Below are 19,578 nucleotides of genomic sequence, written 5' to 3'. Positions count from 1 at the left end.
AGTGAAATGAATAAAATAATCTGAATCTGAGGAAGCCAAAGATTCATGGGTAGCCCAGTGCGTGTCATGTAGGACCAGGATTGGAGGGACTTTCCCCAGGCCCTGCTCTTGCCCAGGCCATACCCCACACTGGCCCTACTTTTCAACTTCCTTGGGTGCTTTTGCTTGGCTAGAATGTGCCCTTGTCCTGATCATGTCCTGTGCGCGCTTGTCCTGTGCCTCTTGCTCACCTGTCTGGTTGGAGAAGTATATAGTGTAGTGTAGTGGTTAAGAGTAGTGGACTTGTAATCTGGTGAACCGGGTTCGCTTCCCTGCTCCTCCACATGCAGCTGCTGGGTGACCTTGGGCCAGTCACACTTCTCTGAAGTCTCTCAGCCTCACAGAGTGTTTGTTGTGGGGGAGGAAGGGAAAGGAGATTGAGAGCTGCTTTGAGACTCCTTAGGGTAGTGATAATAATGATAATGATAATAATAATTTATTTATACCCCACCCTCCCCTGCCAGAGCCAGGCTCAGGGCAGCTAACACCAGTAAAATTACAATAAAATCATAAGGGAGGGGGGGAACCAATTTAAAATACAGGTTAAAAATACAATTTAAAATGCAGCCTCATTTTAATAGTAGCCCATAGATCAAAACCATAAGGGGAAGGAAACATAAGGGTCAGACTAAGTCCAAACCAAAGGCCAGGCAGAACAGCTCTGTCTTGCAGGCCCTGCGGAAAGGTGTCAAGTCCCAAAGGGTCCTAGTCTCTTGTGACAGAGTGTTCCACCAAGTCAGGGCCAGTACTGAAAAGGCCCTGGCCCTAGTTGAGACCGGTCTAACCACCTTGCGACTTGGGACCTCCAAAGTGTTGTCATTTGTGGACCTTAAGGTCCTCCACGGGGCATACCAGGAGAGGCGGTCCCGTAGGTACGAGGGTCCTAGGCAGCATAGGGCTTTAAACGTCAAAACCAGTACCTTAAACCTGACCCTGTACTCCACCGGGAGCCAGTGCAGTTGGTAAAGCACTGGATGAATGTGATCCCGGGATAAAACGGGATATCAAATCCAAACTCCTCCTCCTCTTCTGACGTATGTGTGGCTGGAATGCAGCCCTTTGCACAAAGTTAAGAGCTGAATCCATTGCTCCATCCAGTTTTGCCTCTGACCTCACCCACCACAGGCACACAGCCCCCCCAGAAACTTGCCCACTAGGGAATGTGGTCCTTGGGCTGAAACAGGTTTCTCCACCCTGGCATGGACAATAGGTTGGATCCAACTAGAAGCCCTACTCAGATTGAAATGAATCGACGGAATGAAGTTAGACGTGACCCCTTGTTTTCAAAGGGTCTACTCTTGAGTATGACTTGGCCAATGCAACCTATTTTGTGGATGTCCAAGTGCCAAAATGAGCAAATTTTCTCCACAATTTCCAACGTTTATCAGCGAAAGTTGCCTTTCATGGCAGCCAGCTGGAAACTGAAACAAGTCTCGTGGCACAAAAATTCCAACACTTTCTGTTCAATTTCAAGGCCAACTAAGCTGGCTAGCTATCATACTTCATCCTCACCTTACCTTGTAAACAACAGAAGTTTTGCCAACCAACTGACAGTGGTAATTGACCAAAACAAGCCTCAGGTTACAACTGCTTCTGTCAATTTCAGGAGCATCTCAAGAACCTATTTTCACACGTACCTAATTTCCACAATTTACTTATCAATGTCATCAGAATGGGCTGGGAATAGAAGACATAAATTGCTCCTCTGGTGTTTTCTTCTGCAGATTAACAATTTATTTACAGTAATTTCAGCTATATTAGCAAATGCATTTAACTCCAAGATATCTATGCTAATCAGAGCAATCATATAATATATTTATGCCCCAATGCAAACTTGGGCTAGGAAGAACTACTTAAATATTTCCTTCTCTGTTTGAAGGATGCCAAATATCGGAGCACTTGCCTGTCTCCTATCTTCTCTGGTGTCTGAGAAAGGCGCCACGTAGTTATATTACTTATTTATTGAACTTGCATACTGCTTTATATTTCAAGAAATCTCTTAACATCAACGTTGCAGGAGGAGACATGGGTGTTCCTGGCACTGGTCCTTATTGCTTTTAATTTAATTTCTTTTTTGCTCTTGGTGTGTTTATGGTTCCTTGTTATGTGACCACCTCACCAAGTGCGATGCTCTTTGCACACATGTGCAGTACACACATGCAAATAACAGCGCAGGAATAACTGAGGGAAGGAAACTCAGCAACGTTGCTGAAATAGGCTGACCTGCTTATTCAGACATCTGGGTCAGCATGCAGTTCCACAGCCTGCAACAGCCTCAGCCATTTCCCTTCACAATAAAAGAAGCATTACCCTTGCAGCTGGCCAGTGGGCATTGCTCAATGCTGCATAGTCTACATACCTGAAATAGTAAGTTGCTGGAATAGGCTGATCTGCTTATTCAGACGTCTGGATCAGCGGGCAAGTCTACTGCTGCAAACACCAGGCTTTGGCCCTTACCTGCTCCCAGGTAAGCACCCTATCATGTTTGTTTGTTTGTTTAAGTAATTGTTAGAACCATTTCTAGAATGAAAGACTACCGAAACACCATAATGGCTTTGCCAAATTAAAACTAATTGCCAAATTAGTAAATTGGTAGATTAAAGCTATGTGCCATTAAAACGTAAGCCTCTTGGCAATGTAACACTACAGCGAATAGACCAAAATTACAAATTAGGAATGTTCCAGGTAGCTTATACAAACAGAGAGCCAGTGGGGCATAATGGATCCTTTGTTGAATGTGGGGTGAGCAGGCCCTGGTTCGAATCCTAGTTCGGCCATGAAGCTCAGTGGTCTGTGAAGAACCAAATGGGATAATGCCATCTTATGCCATGGGTATATATGGAATATCCCATATATACCATGCCCTGAACTCCTCAGAAGGTTGGTCTCTACATGTAATAAGGTAAAGGGACCCCTGACCAATAGGTCCAGTCGTGGCCAACTCTGGGGTTGCGGCGCTCAACTCCCTTTATTGGCCGAGGGAGCCGGTGTACAGCTTCCGGGTCATGTGGCCAGCATGACTAACCCGCTTCTGGCGAACCAGAGCAGCGCACGGAAATGCCGTTTACCTTCCCGCCGGAGCAGTACCTATTTATCTACTTGCACTTTGACGTGCTTTCAAACTGCTAGGTTGGCAGGAGCAGGGACCGAGCAACAGGAGCTCACCCCGTTGCGGGGATTCGAACAGCCGACCTTCTGATCAGCAAGTCCTAGGATCTGTGGTTTAACCCGCATCCCTCTAGATGTAATATGTGTATATAAATGAATGAGGTGGTACCTGCCGTTTTAAACAGCAGAACGCTGTCGAGATGGCTATGGCTGATCCGCCCAGTGGCACACTGCGTTATTTAAATCCTGTTCCCTTTTCTGTCTCTCTCAATCTCTTTCACCAAGCCAAGAAGAGTTCCTCCACTTCGGTTCTCCGAGTTTCTCTCCCCACCCACACAAATGCATCCAGATAAAACTATTCCCTATAGCAGAATGGGAATCCAGTCAAAAGCTAATTACAAACAATGATGGCTCAACAGCTTTTTTCACTTTGTGGTTCCACGAGTTTATGATGTCAGTCATCCGGCTCGACTTCCCACCTCCCATCATTGAAACTACTGCCTTCTCTCAAGCGAGTGGTGAAAGAACAGGGTGGTGACAGCAGACAGAAAGGAGGGCAACGGAGATGAGAAACGTGAAGCAGACCCATCGGGCTTTCTGATATCTGACTGCTATTATATAATCATTTTTGCTGGCACCATTCCTGGCTTTGCCAAATAGCACAAGGAGGAGCATTGCACAGAGGTTGGATTCAGCCCATCAGTTTTTCAGGGCAGATATTCCTGCTTACTTCAGAGGGATGTAAGGGCATACACACCAGGTAATGCACATCTTCAGAATTCAGAGGAGCATTTTACGCCATGAAAGCAGTTTGCAATACTGGGTTTCGGTATCTGTTTAGCAACACTGGGCATACCTAGTTGAAATAACAGCAGCTGTCCAATGTTTACAATAGTGAATATAGTGCAAGTTTTTAATTTTCTTGTCTTGCTTGTAAAAAAGCAAGATGGCCTTGCAGCTGTCTGTTATTTTTCCAAGTCTGAGCAACTTTTAAAGGGCTGTTGTCTCATTGGGAAGGATTCAGAAGGGGTGTGTGTGAAAAGGATGGGCAAAAACAGTTTTTAGAAGACTTCTTTCTGTGAGGGAAGGCTGCGGGGAGTTGGTATTTTTCAGCTTGCAGAAAAGAGGAGCAGGAGGAGATGGGGGAATTGCTGCTCTCACGTACTAGAAAACACTGAAAAGAAAACAGAAGTACTTGCCATATAGCAGATGAATCAATGGGTTTAGTTATCAGACTACAAATATGGGCTAAAAGAAAACATTCTGGCCATGTTCCAGGGTTGTTGTCAGGAGGTGGGTACCCCAAGTCTTTGGCACTGAAAAATTCAGTGCTGGTGAGACTCCAACATCTTAATTTGCAGCTCTGTATGCAAACTACAATATGCACATTTTACATAAACGTTTGCCCCAAGCTGCTAAAAAGTCCCATGCAATGCCCCTGCCAGAATCTCAAAATCAGACATGCACTGGGATTTTCCAGGGCTCCCTTTCCTGCCACAGCTTCTTGTGCCCCTCCGAAAGCTACGGGGTGTTGAGAGGCCTTCGAGAGCAGCATCCAGCTGAGAGCCAGCAGTTGCAGCTGGAACACAAAACCAACACAGCTGCTGCTACTTGCTCTGTGTCACCAAATGCCACTGCTGGGGAGGTGGGCAGAAGATGGGTGAGTTGTCCTAGGGTTTATGGAGGATGGGATAATTAAATGCACAAGTGCTGTTTTCATCAGCCACACCTTTAACGCAGAATATAGTTGCAGCCTTAGGCTGTGTTTGAGATGTAATTTAAGGTTATCCTATACAAGGGCTGAAGGGATGCGGGTGGCGCTGTGGGTTAAACCACAGAGCCTAGCACTTGCTGATCAGAAGGTCAGCGGTTCGAATCCCCGCGACAGGGTGAGCTCCCGTTGCTCAGTCCCGGCTCCTGTCAACCTAGCAGTTCGAAAGCACACCAGTGCAAGTAGATAATTAGGTACTGCTCCGGCGGGAAGGTAAACGGTGTTTCCGTGCGCTGCTCTGGTTCGCCAGAAGCGGCTTAGTCATGCTGGCCACATGACCCGGAAGCTGTACACCGTCTTCCTTGGCCAATAAAGCGAGATGAGCGTCGCAACCCCAGCGTCGACCACGACTGGACCTAATGGTCAGGGGTCCCTTTACCTTTATACAAGGGCTAAGAGCCCGTCAGTGTGGTGAGGTGCCCTTGTTTACGGTCACCCTCTTCTGCACTTTTACTCTGTTAAGCACCTCCTCTTGTTTGCCGTGTCGCCACGAGCTGATCTGTAGCGATGCCAACGTGGGTCTGGTATTTCTGACTATCATGGGGTAAGCTCCTCTGCTGTCTCACAGTGCCTGGGCAGCCTTCAAACAGGCAACAGAGAAAGACTCAGGAGGCTGCAGAGTTGGAATTCCAGAAGCAAGGAAATGAATGTAAGGTGGAAAGATTGATGTATTTTTTTAAAGTGTTTTTTTATCTGTTTTTTGTATTTTGTATTTTTCTTTTATTCTTATTTCTGTCTTTTTTCTTCTTTTTTATCTATGTAATTTTTTTTCCTTTGAAACTTTAATAAATATCATTTAAAAAAAAACCCACAGAGTTGGAATTCCAAATCCTTTAGAAATACTGTTAGATCAAACCATTCAAATACTTGAGCCTTTGGAAGATCCCTGACTTGTGCTGATTAATTGGGTGTTTTTGGAGTCTTTGGATAGAGCCAAACCAACAACATACTGTACTCGTGGCTTCAGATAAGACAGCTTGGCTACCCAATTCATTTACACTGGTTTTTTTTAAAGCAGCATTTTCCTTCTTAGTTTTAATTGCTCATTATGCTGTTATCCAAATGGGCTCGCTCGAAAGACATTCTTGGATTTGACTACCCTTTGCTGTGTGGTTTCATAAACCCTCAAATTAAAAAGCCTTGGCTGCAACCTTAGTCAACAAATACACCCTACGTGACAGATCTTAATCAGTCAAGTCATGTGTCACACTACAACGCTCTTACATCAGCTTTCCATTGGATTTTAATAACCCAAGGAAATGGTAATACTCGGAGATGGCCAAATCCTGCACCGGCGCCAGCAAAGTGAGGATTCACAGACGCACACTGCCAGGTGTGTCTTCCTCCAGAGAACCCTGCCACGTAAACAGAGGGGGGAAGATTAATGGCAATATCTTCTTATTAAAAAGGTGGGAGGTGTCCAGTGGGGTGCTATAGAGATTGGCTTTCAGCCTTGATTTTATTTAACATATTGAGTGGCGTGCTGGAGCAGCTTTCAGATCAAAGGGTTTTGTACAGCTCCTGTCAGCATTGTTCCTTTTTGATCTTGCCATCTCTCTCCATGGAGTCCCAATATCCCTGAAGCCACAGCATGGAGCCTCCCTCTCCGGTTTGGGTTCTGCTTTCACCCCCCAAAACCCAGAAAGAACAGGGGTGGGGTAGATGGAACACTGGTTTTCAGCAAAAGCACACACAGCTTCTTTTGATGTTATTTGGAGTTGTGCGTATCCCTCGTTGCATTTCAAAGCCGCAGGCCTAAGGCTTATGTATACAGTGCAATTTGTCCCCAGGTTATAGCCTCCTCCCGAGCTGGGGCTGGAGGCAGAGAGGTAAGCACGAATCTTAACTGCAGCTAGCCTCCAGCATGAGTAACATGAGGACAGCTGGTTAGTGTTTAATTTACACATGGTAAACACTGCAAAACTATTCTGCGCACAAACCCGCAGGCTCAGATTGGTTTTTATCGCACTGACGGATAAGCTACTGAAACAAGATAGGGAAGAGAAGTGAAATTTAAAGATGACCTTTGCTATTTATTTATTTTTTTAAAGAAATGGGCCTGATCCAAATCTGAAAATGCCAATCCCATTAAAATACAGGTAGAGCACAGTGGAAAATATAGCATTTCAACTCTCGATGAGCTGAAGGGGACTTTCCTTATCAATTGCGTACAATTGATTTGCACAATTTCAACCTTGCACAGTTGTTGGACTCACCCAACGAAGAGATGATGAGAGTTGTAGTTTAAAATAGACTGGAGGGCAAGAGGTTGGGAAAAGCTTACACATTTCTGACCCATATGCCATACATTCATATAAGCACACAGAGGCAATCATACAAATAAAAGCACACAGAGAAGGAGACTTTTCCCGTGTCCTGCCAGAAAGCTCAGGCCCTGCTCTAAATCCTCATCATATACATTATGCTGTGCTGCAAGGAAGCAGCGCCTGTCAAACATATCTGCAGACAGATTGCCCCAAATGACTCAATTGAGTTAGCCAAGCCGCACACTAAAATGAGAGAGGCAATTACCCACGGCTGCCTCAGAACCAGTAATCAATCCCTGGACTGCAGAAAACACTGGTAGCCCAGCCACAAAGTCTCCTCAAGAGAAGGAAGAGAGGAGAAGGTGCAGCCAAACACCTTGCCTTGGGCTGTGCCAACCTTCAATATCCCTAAGAAAAATAAAATTAACAAACAAAACAAGATCTCGATGACGATAATTACTATTTTTATGGCGCCTGAGGACTAACCATAGGCAATGGGTGTGTTTGTGTGTGTGTGCATGTGCATGCATGAGAGGTACAGCCTTTTGTGCAATTGAAACACCACAATAAAAATAACCCAACGCCCGTCACCTGTCACTACAGAGAAAAACACACATTGCATGTGATAAAGGAGCACATCGGAGGGAAGAAACGTTGCTGGGAGGGAAAGTTAGAAGTAGAAAGAGGGACGTATGGTGGGGTGGGAAAAGACTGGCTGTGGTAAGGGCCAGATTTAGGTTCGATGAGGCCCTAAGCTACTGAAGGTAATGGGACCCTTTATATGTCCAGCTGTCCTTTGTCAACAACAAATAGTCGCTGTTTTTTGTGTTGAATATATGCTATATGGAATTTATGGACCTAATAGGTATCTAAAGTCATTTGCACATGCAGAATGTAAGCACCCTATATGTAGAAATGAGCAAACCAGTGATATTTTAGGCAGCAGCCTAGCAGGCGGAGCCCATTACTTACATCATAGGAGCCTAATCAACACAAAACACTGTCGCTGTATGTAAGTTTTATTTTATTTGTTTTTTATCTTATATTTTGGAAATATAGATCCAGGTTGTTTTTCTTTAAAATTTTTTGGGGGGCTGCAAGAGAGTGGGGCCCTAAGCTATAGCTTGTTTAGCTTATACGTAAATCCGGCACTGGCTGTGATGGTCTAGGAGGTGTTCTGCAGGTGTGGTTTATTTCAAGGAAGTGCTGGAAGCAGACGAGGGGGGTGTCTTGATGAGCAAGTAGAGGGGACGCTGGTGCATGAAGGGGCTAAGGAAGGGAGATGGGATGTAAAGGGGCTGAGGAAACTATCAGCATGCCTCTAAATGCCAGTTTCTGGGATGTGGGTGGGGAGAGCAATGTTGTGCTCAAGTCTTGCTTGCAGTCTTCCCATTATGGGTATCTGTTTGGCTACTGAGAAGAGATATGATAGCCATCTTCAAATACCTAAAAGCCTGTTACATGGAAGATGTGGCAAGCTTGTTTTTTTTCTGCTGTGGAGGCTTGTTTCTGGCCATCAAACGTAAAAGTCACATTAATTGAGAAATACGTAAAGTGAATGTATGTATGTATGTATGTATGTATGTATGTACAGATATACAGTGGTACCTCGGGATGTGAACGGGATCCATTCTGGAGCCCCATTCACATCCCAAAACGGTTTGCGTTTCACCGCTTCCGCGCATGCGCGTGACATCATTTTGACCGTCTGTGCAAGCGGAGAAATCCGGGAGTAACGTGCTCCGTTACTTCCGGGTCGCCGTGGAGTGCAACCCAAAAATACTTATCCTGAAGCATATTTATCCCGAGGTATGACTGTAGATATATAAATTGTATTTTGTATAAATTATAAATAAAACATGTTCAACCTTTCTACTGGTGGGGCAGGGGAGCCACAGGAAGGAAAAAAGGTCAGAAGGGGGCCATGGTTGGAAAAAGGTTGAGAAACACTGGACTGATAACTCATCTGTCTCCTGAGAAATCTCTATGTGGGACAAGAAGCTACAGTTAGAACTGGATATGGAACAACTGATTGGTTCAAAACTGGGAAAGGAGTACGGCAAGGCTGTATATTGTCTCCCTGCTTATTTAACTTATATGCAGAATTCATCATGCAAAAGGCTGGGCTGGATGAATCCCAAGCCGGAATTAAGATCGCAGGAAGAAATATCAACAACCTCAGATATGCAGATGACACAACCTTGATGGCAGAAAGTGAAGAGGAATTAAATGACCTGTTAATGAGGGTGAAAGAGGAGAGAGCAAAATATGGTCTGAAGCTCAACATCAAAAAAACGAAGATCATGGCCACTGGGCCCATCACCTCTTGGCAAATAGAAGGGGAAGAAATGGAGGCAGTGAGAGATTTTACTTCCTCGGGCTCCATGATAACTGCAGATGGTGACAGCAATCACGAAATTAAAAGACGCCTGCTCCTTGGGAGAAAGGCGATGGCAAACCTAGACAACATATTAAAAAGCAGAGACATCACCTTGCCAACAAAGGTCCGTATAGTTAAAGCTATGGTTTTCCCAGTAGTGATGTATGGAAGTGAGAGCTGGACCATAAAGAAGGCTGATTGCAGAAGAATTGATGCTTTTGAATTATGGTGCTGGAGGAGACTCTTGAGAGTCCCATGGACTGCAAGAATATCAAATGCATCCATTCTTAAGGAAATCAGCCCTGAGTACTCACTGGAATGTAGTATAAACAACAACAATTTGGAAACACTGGACTGCGAGCGCTCCAATTGGAGAACAGCCTTTACCAAAGGTGTCATGGGCTTTGAAGACACTCAAACTCAGGACACAAGGGAGAAATGTGCTAAGAGGAAGGCACGCTTGGCAAATCCACACCATGATCAACTCCCGCCCGGAAACCAATGTCCCCACTGTGGAAGGATGTGTGGATCCAGAATTGGCTTCCACAGTCACCTATGGACTCACTGTTAAAACCGTGTTTACTCGGCTACAAGTGATCGCCAAAGAAGAAGAAGAAGCTGGATGAGATGGATCTTTGGCCTCTTCTTAAGCTCTTAATTTGCAGTAACTGTTGAATGTTTCATACAAAATGTCCTCACTCCTCTCAAAAAGTTATCTCTCTCTCTATATATAAATATATTTACACCAAATGAAAAGGTCCCCTGGGAAACTTGGCCATTGGTGTGATGTAGCAGTTTCATCAGCCTGAGTTTGGGATGACCTACATAACACAGTGCTGACCTCGCCACACCTACAAGCACTTGTTCAGAACGTAAGTGTGATAAGGACCATGTACATTGTAAAGCAACCACACCTGCATCCAATTTGAATATCTCCTTAGATACGGAATCTGAATCCTGGCTGTTTCACTCTTTGTTAAGTATGTCACCAAAAATGCAGCGGTGGAAGATGAGATTATGCAGGCATTTAAAACATCAAACAATAGACTGAGACCTCTACTGACTGAGAGCATTAAAAAAAAGGTGAGGATTTTGAAATAGAAAAGGTGCCTTGGTGGGGTCAGGGTGAGCATTTAGTAGCTTGAATGCCCTCTCCTTAGCTTGGTCCATTGCTATAGGTCATGGGTAGGCAAACTAAGGCCCAGGGGCCGGATCCAGCCCAATTGCCTTCTCAAACTGGCCCATGGACGGTTTGGCAATCAGCGTGTTTTTACATAAGTAGAATGTGTCCTTTTATTAAAAATGCATCTCTGGGTTATTTGTGGGGCATAGGAATTCGTTCATTTTTTCCCCTTCAAAATATGGACCAGCCCCCTACAAGGTCTGAGGGACAGTGGACCGGCCCCCTGCTGAAAAAGTTTGCTGACCCCTGGTGATGTCCAAAAAAGCCCCCACTGAAACAACTGTGCTTTCTCAATTAGTTCATTAATTGAAGCTTTCCTTTCAAGCTGCTTAATTTCACCTGAAGGAACATTTCGAGGCAAATCCAAAAGTTGTTGACTTGGCAAAACATCTGAGAAATTCCAAGGAAAGCGAAACAAATTTCAATAAGACCAGTGAAATTTCAAAAGTGCCTAGAGAAGAATAGAAACCTCTGGCCAACCGTCAATACAGTTCTAAGAAAAATGTAAGATGTTTCAGTAGCTAAATGTCTCAATGGTCCCTGCTCTGTGTTCGCATACACATCTTTAACTTTGGGGGACTAGAACTCAAGCTCTGAATGGAGGACAACACACCAGGATTTAATATGACACGTTCTAGTTTGTTTGTAGTGTGAAGCCATCCACTGCAGCCAAGCATCCAAATTTCATATTGGTGTAAGGCAGGCTTCCTCAACCTCAGCCCTCCAGATGTTTTGAGACTACAATTCCCATCATCCCTGACCACTGGTCCTGCTAGCTAGGGATCATGGGAGTTGTAGGCCAAAAATATTTGGAGGGTCAAGGTTGAGGAAGCCTGGTGTAAGACATCTTACATCTTGATTGACCTATGGCAAAATGGTGCCTGTCTCTCTTCTCAAAGATGTGGTCTATAGTGCCAGCTATGATCTGGATCAGGCACCCCCAACCTTTGGCCCTCCAGATGTTTTGGACTACAATTCCCATCATCCCTGACCACTGGTCCTGTTAGCTAGGGATCATGGGAGTTGTAGGCCAAAACATATGGAGGGCCACAGGTTGGGCATGCCTGATCTGGATAGTTCAATTTTAAATCAGAATAGCCTCTAGGATTATCAAGCGGGTGTATTAATTGAGCATGGGACTTAATTCTAATCAGTGAAAGGCACCTGCAAGTCTCAGAAGGCTGTTCTTCTAATTAAAGCTGCATGCAACCGTAAGGTGTTTTGCCTAACACTGGGAGACACAGTGACAATCCAATCATAAACATACTTGCTCAGAAATTGGCCCGTGTGATTCATTAGCTCCTCCAACAGCCCTGAATCTCCCAGGTTCAAGTCCAAAGTGCCACCATCTGATCTATACTGGCTCTCTTGGTTTTCAATGAACTGCAAGTGGGTTTATCAGAACTGTCCCTTGACAGATTTGTAATTTATACTTCATTTGTAGAGTTAAGGCAAGTTACTGTGACTCTGGATAAAATCTTTAAAAATAAGCAACACATCATCAAAAACTACAGTATTTTTTGCTCTATAAGAATCACTTTTTCCCTCCTAAAAAGTAAGGGGAAATGTGTGTGCGTCTTATGGAGTGAATGCAGGCTGCGTAGCTATCACAGAAGCCAGAACAGCAAGAGGGATTGCTGCTTTCACTGCGCAGCGATCCCTCTTGCTGTTCTGGCTTCTGAGATTCAGAATATTTTTTCCCCTTGTTTTCTTCCTCCAAAAACTAGGTGCGTCTTGTGGTCTGGTGCATCTTATAGAGTGAAAAATACGGTAATTATGCCTTGACTTTCGGGATCCAGGAAGTGAAAAATGGTCCTGCCAAGTCCTATGGGATGCAACTGCCATTCAGTTCAGTTTCCACGGAAAGGTGAACCTACTTGATTCGCACATTGTGAAATATAGCCATCCTTTGAAATTCACATTTCTCCAAAGTTTGAAATGTTGTTGTTATTGTTAGTTACTAAATTTGTATATGACCCTTCATTCGTAGATCACAGGGCGGTTTACAACGTAAAATGGTTTTCCAGTCAAGTGACTTATTTATTTTTATTTAACAAAAGGTATATACTGTAATAAAAACTAATGGGTACAAAAATGCATGTACTAGGGTGAAGTGTGCTATTAGTGAAAATAATCTAGGAAGATGCATTATATTAGGCAAATTTGCATGCAAAAATGAGCACATTAGGTTTTCACGAAAAGGCTCATGAATTTTCACGAGGGCTTTCCTAAATTAATAAATAAATCACAAATTGATGTGGAATTGTGGGGAGCTGAATTTAGGATTGGAAAAAATCAGAAACTAAAGAGAAACCAAAAATTGAGGCTGTAACTTAAGTTTCAATAAAAGAGATTAAAATGAGCATTGAACTTGCAGTCGAATGGAGTGGAAGGAGCTTGTGAGCTTAGATAAATGGGAGTTTAACCAAGGTCTGGCAAATGGGAGGTGGTGGTGTTTCAATAATAATCCACCAACAGCTACAGTGTTTCCTCTTCTTTTTGTTCTGTACTGTGCTCAGTTACTTGTGGAATTCCTTTGGAGCTATCATTATGGTACGTTTGCGTTTTGAGGATGAAGAGGAACAGTAATAAAAAAAGAGAAATAAAAAGGAAAGGAAATTAAAGTCCCCAGGGGTATAGGCTCAGTCCCAAAAATGATGAAACTACTGTCAGTCTCCAGAAGCTATTTGGTAATCTACTCAAAATTTATTATCTTATTAGTTCACTCCACCAAGGTATGTGTTATTTATAGCCATGGAAACTGGATTGCTCTTGACTAAAGCCAAAGAAGTACAGTGGTACCTCAGGTTACGTACGCTTCAGGTTACATACGCTTCAGGTTACAGACTCCACTAACCCAGAAATAGTGCTTCAGGTTAAGAACTTTGCTTCAGGATGAGAACAGAAATCGTGCTCCGGTGGTGCAGCAGCAGCGGGAGGCCCCATTAGCTAAAGTGGTGCTTCAGGTCAAGAACAGTTTCAGGTTAAGTACGGACATCTGGAACGAATTAAGTACTTAACCCAAGGTACCACTGTAAATGGGTATGAAGTGGCTGAAATAAACAATGAGACGAGTCATTCCCAAATCCATACCAAAACTGTAATACCTTGGTTCTCAAACTTAGTCTGTTCCAGAAGTCTGTTCCAAAACCAAAGCGTTCTAAAATCAAGGCACGCTTTCCCATAGAAAGTAAGGCAAAACAGATTAATCCGTTCCAGACTTTAAAAAACAACCCGTAAAACAGCAATTTAACATGAATTTTACTATCTAACGAGACCATTGATCCATAAAATGAAAGCAATAATCAATGTACTGTACTATGAAATAAATAAGACAGTATTGTAGATGATAAAAATTAAAATTATATTTTTTTTCTTACCTGCACTGATGATAGTCATTGTTTGGATGGGGGGCTTTTATCCATTTCCGCAGTCACACAATCAATCAATCAATCATAAAATGAAGAACAAGCCACAGTCACAAAAACAAAACAGCCACACAAACAAAAACACAAAAATAGCGAAAACAAACGCACCAAATAAAAGCTCCAAATATCACCTCAGAACACGGAAATGGAGGGCTTTGATTACAATGGGGGGATGCAAATTAGCAGTGCAACAGTGAAAATGGAAGCTCAGGAACATGTTCAGCTTCCGAAGCAAGGTTCTCAAACCGAAACACTGACCTCCGGGTTTGCAGCGTGCGAGTTCCAACTTGCTTGGGAACTATGCTGTTTGAAATCCGAGGTACCACTGTATTGTGAAAATCTATGGAAAACAGGGATTTAAATGTGGGTTTTGGTTGCCTCGTTTACACCCAAAACCTAAACAAAATTGCAAATAGCCAAGGGCCCTTTCACCCTTGATGGCTCCTCGCATGGGTAGCCATTGGCATGAATTTAGTGCTTCCACATTGGGACTGTTACAAGTAGCTTCCATGCTGTCTGTGATCACTGTGACACCATGAATGTGCAAATGGTTACAGCCTGTCCGTCATGGAGGCATCTATGGGCACAAATGGCACCTCCGCAAGGAACTGGGAGTGGAGGCAGATAGGCAGTGACAGGTCAGAAGCCATGGCTGAGCCAGAGTTTACACCCTGGCACCCTAGATCTTGGCACCAGGCTGATCTCCCCGCTTCAGTTCTGCTATTGATAAAGCAGCACAAGGTTCCCATCGTGGAACCCTATTAAATTAACCGACTCACCTGTTGTTCTAAAAATCGCTCTCAAGCTAGCTAGCCAGCCGGCCATGTTACAACACAAATTACCAGTGGCGTAGAATGGGTTGCTAACACCCGGGGCCTCATGGAAGGAGGGGAACAGACGGAGTACACATGCACATTCAACTTTCTAATGGCGTCTGCATCACTCAGGAGATCGTAGCCACAGAGGTAAGAAAAGAAGAGCCATTCTGTTTTCTGGAGAGGCCACTTCCTGGCTAGCACGAAGAAGCCTTTTCAATGAAGCCCAGTGAAGGAAGCATGCAGCTGTATTGAGGAAGCACTGAGTGCAGTGGCGTCGCAACGGGGGGTGGGCGGTGCGCGCCGGGTGCCATGTCTGGGGGGGGGGTGACAAGAAGACACCCTGTGGGGGCTCGCAGCGGCATGAGCAGCCATTGCACCGCCGCAGCCGCATGTGGAGGATCCTCCATTCGTGGCTGCAGCCGCGAGCAGTGCATGTGCCGTACGCATGCGCTGTACGTAGTGACACCGCACGTGCACCCTACCTAGCAATGCCCCGCCCCGGGTGTCATGATGCCTCCGTTCACCCCTGACTGGGTGTCGAAATTTTGCACCCCTAACAATTTTGTTCCTGGGGCAACCACCCCTGTGGGCCCCACTCTCCAGTATGCCACTGCAAGTTACAAGCTATAGAGCGGCCACAGATACCTTCTCTATGGGTGTTGGACAATCTGACACTCCTGAGCTCTGAAATTTTAACCTGGGAAGCAGTTCTAAGTGCCTTGTTTTCCCAGAGCAAGCTGAGAAGCCCACCCACCACCTGATTACCATCTTGTTCTGTGCCTGCAGACTGATATATAAATATATATATGTGTGCCAATTAAGTGATTCGTGAAAACAATGGTTGGTAATAATAATAATAATAATAATAATAATAATAATAATAATAATAATAATTTATTTGTACCCCGCCCATCTGGCTGGGTTTCCCCAGCCACTCTGGGTGGCTTCAATAGAAACCAAAAATACACTAAAATATCACACATTAAAAACTTCCCTGAACAGGGCTGCCTTAAGATGTCTTCTGAATGTCAGGTAGTTGTTTATCATTTTGACATCTGATGGGAGGGCGTTCCACAGGGCGGGCGCCACTACCGAGAAGGCCCTCTGCCTGGTTCCCTGTAGCTTTGCTTCTCGCAATGAGGGAACCACCAGAAGGCCCTCGGCGCTGGAACTCAGTGTCCGGGCAGAACGATGGGGGTGGAGACCCTCCTTCAGGTATACTGGTCATGCACAATGTTTGGTACAATCAGAGACTTAACAGATAGCCAAACAGATATTTGTGACTCTCTTTTGCAACAACCTTATGTATACATATGCAATAAAGGTCCCTTTCTTGCGAAGTACATAATAAGCCCGAGATTAAGTCCTGGCAAAACCAAACCTCTGAGACTTTGGTACGCTGGAGCCATGATGACAGGCAGGAAGACCTTGGGGGACAGGGAATCGTAAATATGAAAGGAAGTATCACAGTTCTGTGACAATCCTGGCCAATTTGATTCTGATACGTTTCTTTTTTAAAACTTTTTTTGGAGCTGGGCCACCTTCATGAATGATTTCCCCTTTTAAGGAAGCAGCATTTAACATCCATGAATAAATCAGTCTTTTTGATCAAAGGCTGATGAGCTCTCCAAGATGGAAACTCTGGATCTTTTTGAAGGCATGTTTTCAAAGCCACACATAATATACACATCTCTCCCTCTAGTTCTGTGGTTTCTTCAAAGGGGCTTCTTGCTTTCCCCTTCTAATCTCCTTAGGCACTGAAGAAGTTTCATCCGGAGAGATTCAAGTCGCAGAATTGTGCACAAAACTTCTAATCGCCAGCCAAGCTAATGGGTTTTTCCTCTCCCTTGTTGTTGTTTCAAACACTTCCGCCACTTTGGGTGAAAAGGAAATCCAGTGCTTTTGCTTGAAAATGTCGTTTTCATCCTATTGAGGGGAGACCACTCACTTCTTGCAGCCTCTATAAGTCTTCTTTATATGATTTACAGTTCCTCTTCTCCACAAAGGTTCAGGGCAAGCAACAGCTTTGCGAACACAAAATTGCAGCTTCAAATGTTATGCACACCATACATTTAAAGGTCGGGGTTTGGCAAACCACAGGAGGAAGAGGCTTCTGTTCTAGACCTGGAGAGATGCCTTCAAGGACCACTTCACAAGCCTTGGCTGGGGTTCAAACCCAGATCCCTGGAATGTGTACTTCCTAATGTTAGGAATAGTCCAATTCTTTGGACAGACTTTATATGTCTCCTCCAACCCAAGGAGCAGTAGACAGAAGGTATTGCTCTCTTCATTTAACAAGAGTAGAAGGCTTGGCTCTGAGTGCTTCTACCATACCTGACCAGTCCATAGCCTTAATACCATCTGCCAGTTGAAGATGTGTCTGAGAAGTGGGCATGCATGCAGCTTACTATGTATTCAAAGTATCATGTGACCATGGTGGAATATGCTAACATTCACCCAACACATAAGACTTATGGGATGTGGGTGGTGATGGTCTAAACCACTGAGCATCTTGAGCTTGCTGATCAGAAGGTCGGGGGATCGAATCTGCACAACGGGGTGAGCTCCCATTGCTCTGCCCCAGCTCCTGCCAACTAGCAGTTCGAAAGCACGCCAGTGCAAGTAGATAAATAGGTACCACTGTGGCAGGAAGGCAAACGGCGTTTCCGTGCACTCTGGTGTTCCGTTGCACCAGAAGCGGTTTAGTCCTGCTGGCCACATGACCCGGAAAGCTGTCTGTGGACAAACGCCGGCTCCCTTGGCCTGAAAGCGAGATGAGCGCCGCAATCCCTTAGTCACCTTTGATTGGACTTAACCGTCCAGGGGTCCTTTACATTTACATAAGACTGATTACACACTGTCTTGTATAAGTGAGGATGAAAGATCACATGAATCAGTTCTTGACACATATACTGCACCCACATTGCAGAGTACCTTGTCTATAGATGGTGGTGCATTTCTGCTCCTCTGCCGAATAAGACAGAGAGCCTGCTTAGTGTATGAAGTAGACTCCAGAATCCATGAAGCTATGATCATTGCAGTATCATCTCTCAAAATGCACAGGATATGTTGTCACCACTATCCATGCGTGTGTATATTTAAGTGTCTTTTAGTGGTGTGGTTGATCAAAGGGTTGAACTGATCTCTCCCCAAACCCACACTTCCAGGAAGGCCTGGGGGTCAAGATTGAATCCTCTCATGTCTCGATTCTGTTGCAGGGCAAGCGCTCCATGCTCAAATTATGCACATGCGTTATCCACGAATGTGAGACTCCATCTTGGGATGCATTATCTTGTTAGATTTGAAGCATGTTCAAACGCTGTAGATGTTCCAGTGCAAATGGTGTGTGTGTGTGTGAGAGAGAGAGAGAGAGAGAGAGAGGGAAAGAGAGAGTGTCAAGCACTATTATGACTCAATCTTTTAAAAAAAAGCAAAAAGGATTTTTTTATGGGAGTGGGGAACCAGGAAGAAATAAGCCCCATTTGAAGTCTTTCCACTAATTTCATTGGGTTTTAAACCACAGTGCTCACGAATCCGGATTGTATCAAAGAAACATCTTCATTAGGCTTTAGCTTTACTAAGAATGTGTCACTTCCTGGTGGTTTTGGAAAAGCTTCAGTGCATTACTTGTTAAAAGAGGCTGCAAGGGAGATCAATAATCTGCTGTAGGGCTACAGATCCTTGATTTAGCATCTTAGACTGTGTCCTCAAGTGATCTGTGGTACAGCTGAAACGAATTTGCTCTCAAAAATGTGGCTTGAAAAAATCCTCATCTGAGTTTTGATGATCTCCAAATATTTGCTGTTTGCTCTCGGCTTGACATTTGATACCAGCTGACATGCATGGAAGTTAGGCTTGCGCTGTTTACTCAGAGGCAAGAGCCAGGTTTGCTGCCATTCAGTCTGAGAAATGGTCCTGCATCTGTCAGGTGACATGCAATGGCACGGATTTATTTAAAAATATTTTAAGTGCCCTTCAGTCAAACTATTAGAGCAGAATAGGAAAACACCAGTATAAACTCACAAATAAACAAGGAGAGTGGAGCAAGGATGTAAAATTTCAGCAAAAGCAGCTAACAGTAAATTAATATTCCTGGTTAAAAGCCTGGGCAAACAAACATGTCAGAATGACATTAAAGTTGGCCCCAGATGAGCCTTCGTGGGTTGTGCATTCCACAGACAGAGTGTCATAGCTGAGGCTGCAGTCCTAAACACACTTACTGGGGAGCAGGTCCCACTGAACACAGTGAGACTTTCATCTGAGTAAACAAGTGTAGACTTGTATTGTGAGAAGCGAGGGAACTATCTGGAGGAGAGTCTCTGACGATAAACACAGGGTTGTATCAAACTACTCAGAGCAGATCCACTGAAATTAATGACTGTAAGTCATGTCCGCTAAGGTCACAGGGTCTACTCTGAATAAGAATAAGACTGGATGCAACCCGGTGTTTGAGCGGGCATGTAATATTTATTTGACTGTATTCAGAGGTGTGTTTAAAAAGCAGGAATGGTCAGAAAAAAGGAATCAACATAAATGGAAGATGTCTAAATCATCTACATTATGTGGATTATATAGTCGTAAAAA

At 44.3% G+C, this 19,578-nt stretch overlaps 1 protein-coding gene across 2 annotated transcripts in view; it reads right to left on the bottom strand.

Moving 5' to 3' along the window:
- CFAP299 (cilia and flagella associated protein 299) overlaps positions 1-19,578 on the bottom strand; it is a 335,705-nt gene that overhangs the window by 11,255 nt on the left and 304,872 nt on the right. The gene's annotated exons all lie outside the window — the stretch shown is intronic.

This window comes from Podarcis vaucheri (genome assembly GCF_965113315.1).
Source record: "Podarcis vaucheri genome assembly, chromosome: 9".
NCBI classification, from domain to species: domain Eukaryota; kingdom Metazoa; phylum Chordata; class Lepidosauria; order Squamata; family Lacertidae; genus Podarcis; species Podarcis vaucheri.
The sequence above is the reverse complement of the archived record's forward strand: the minus strand, read 5'-3'. Positions and strand labels throughout refer to the sequence as shown.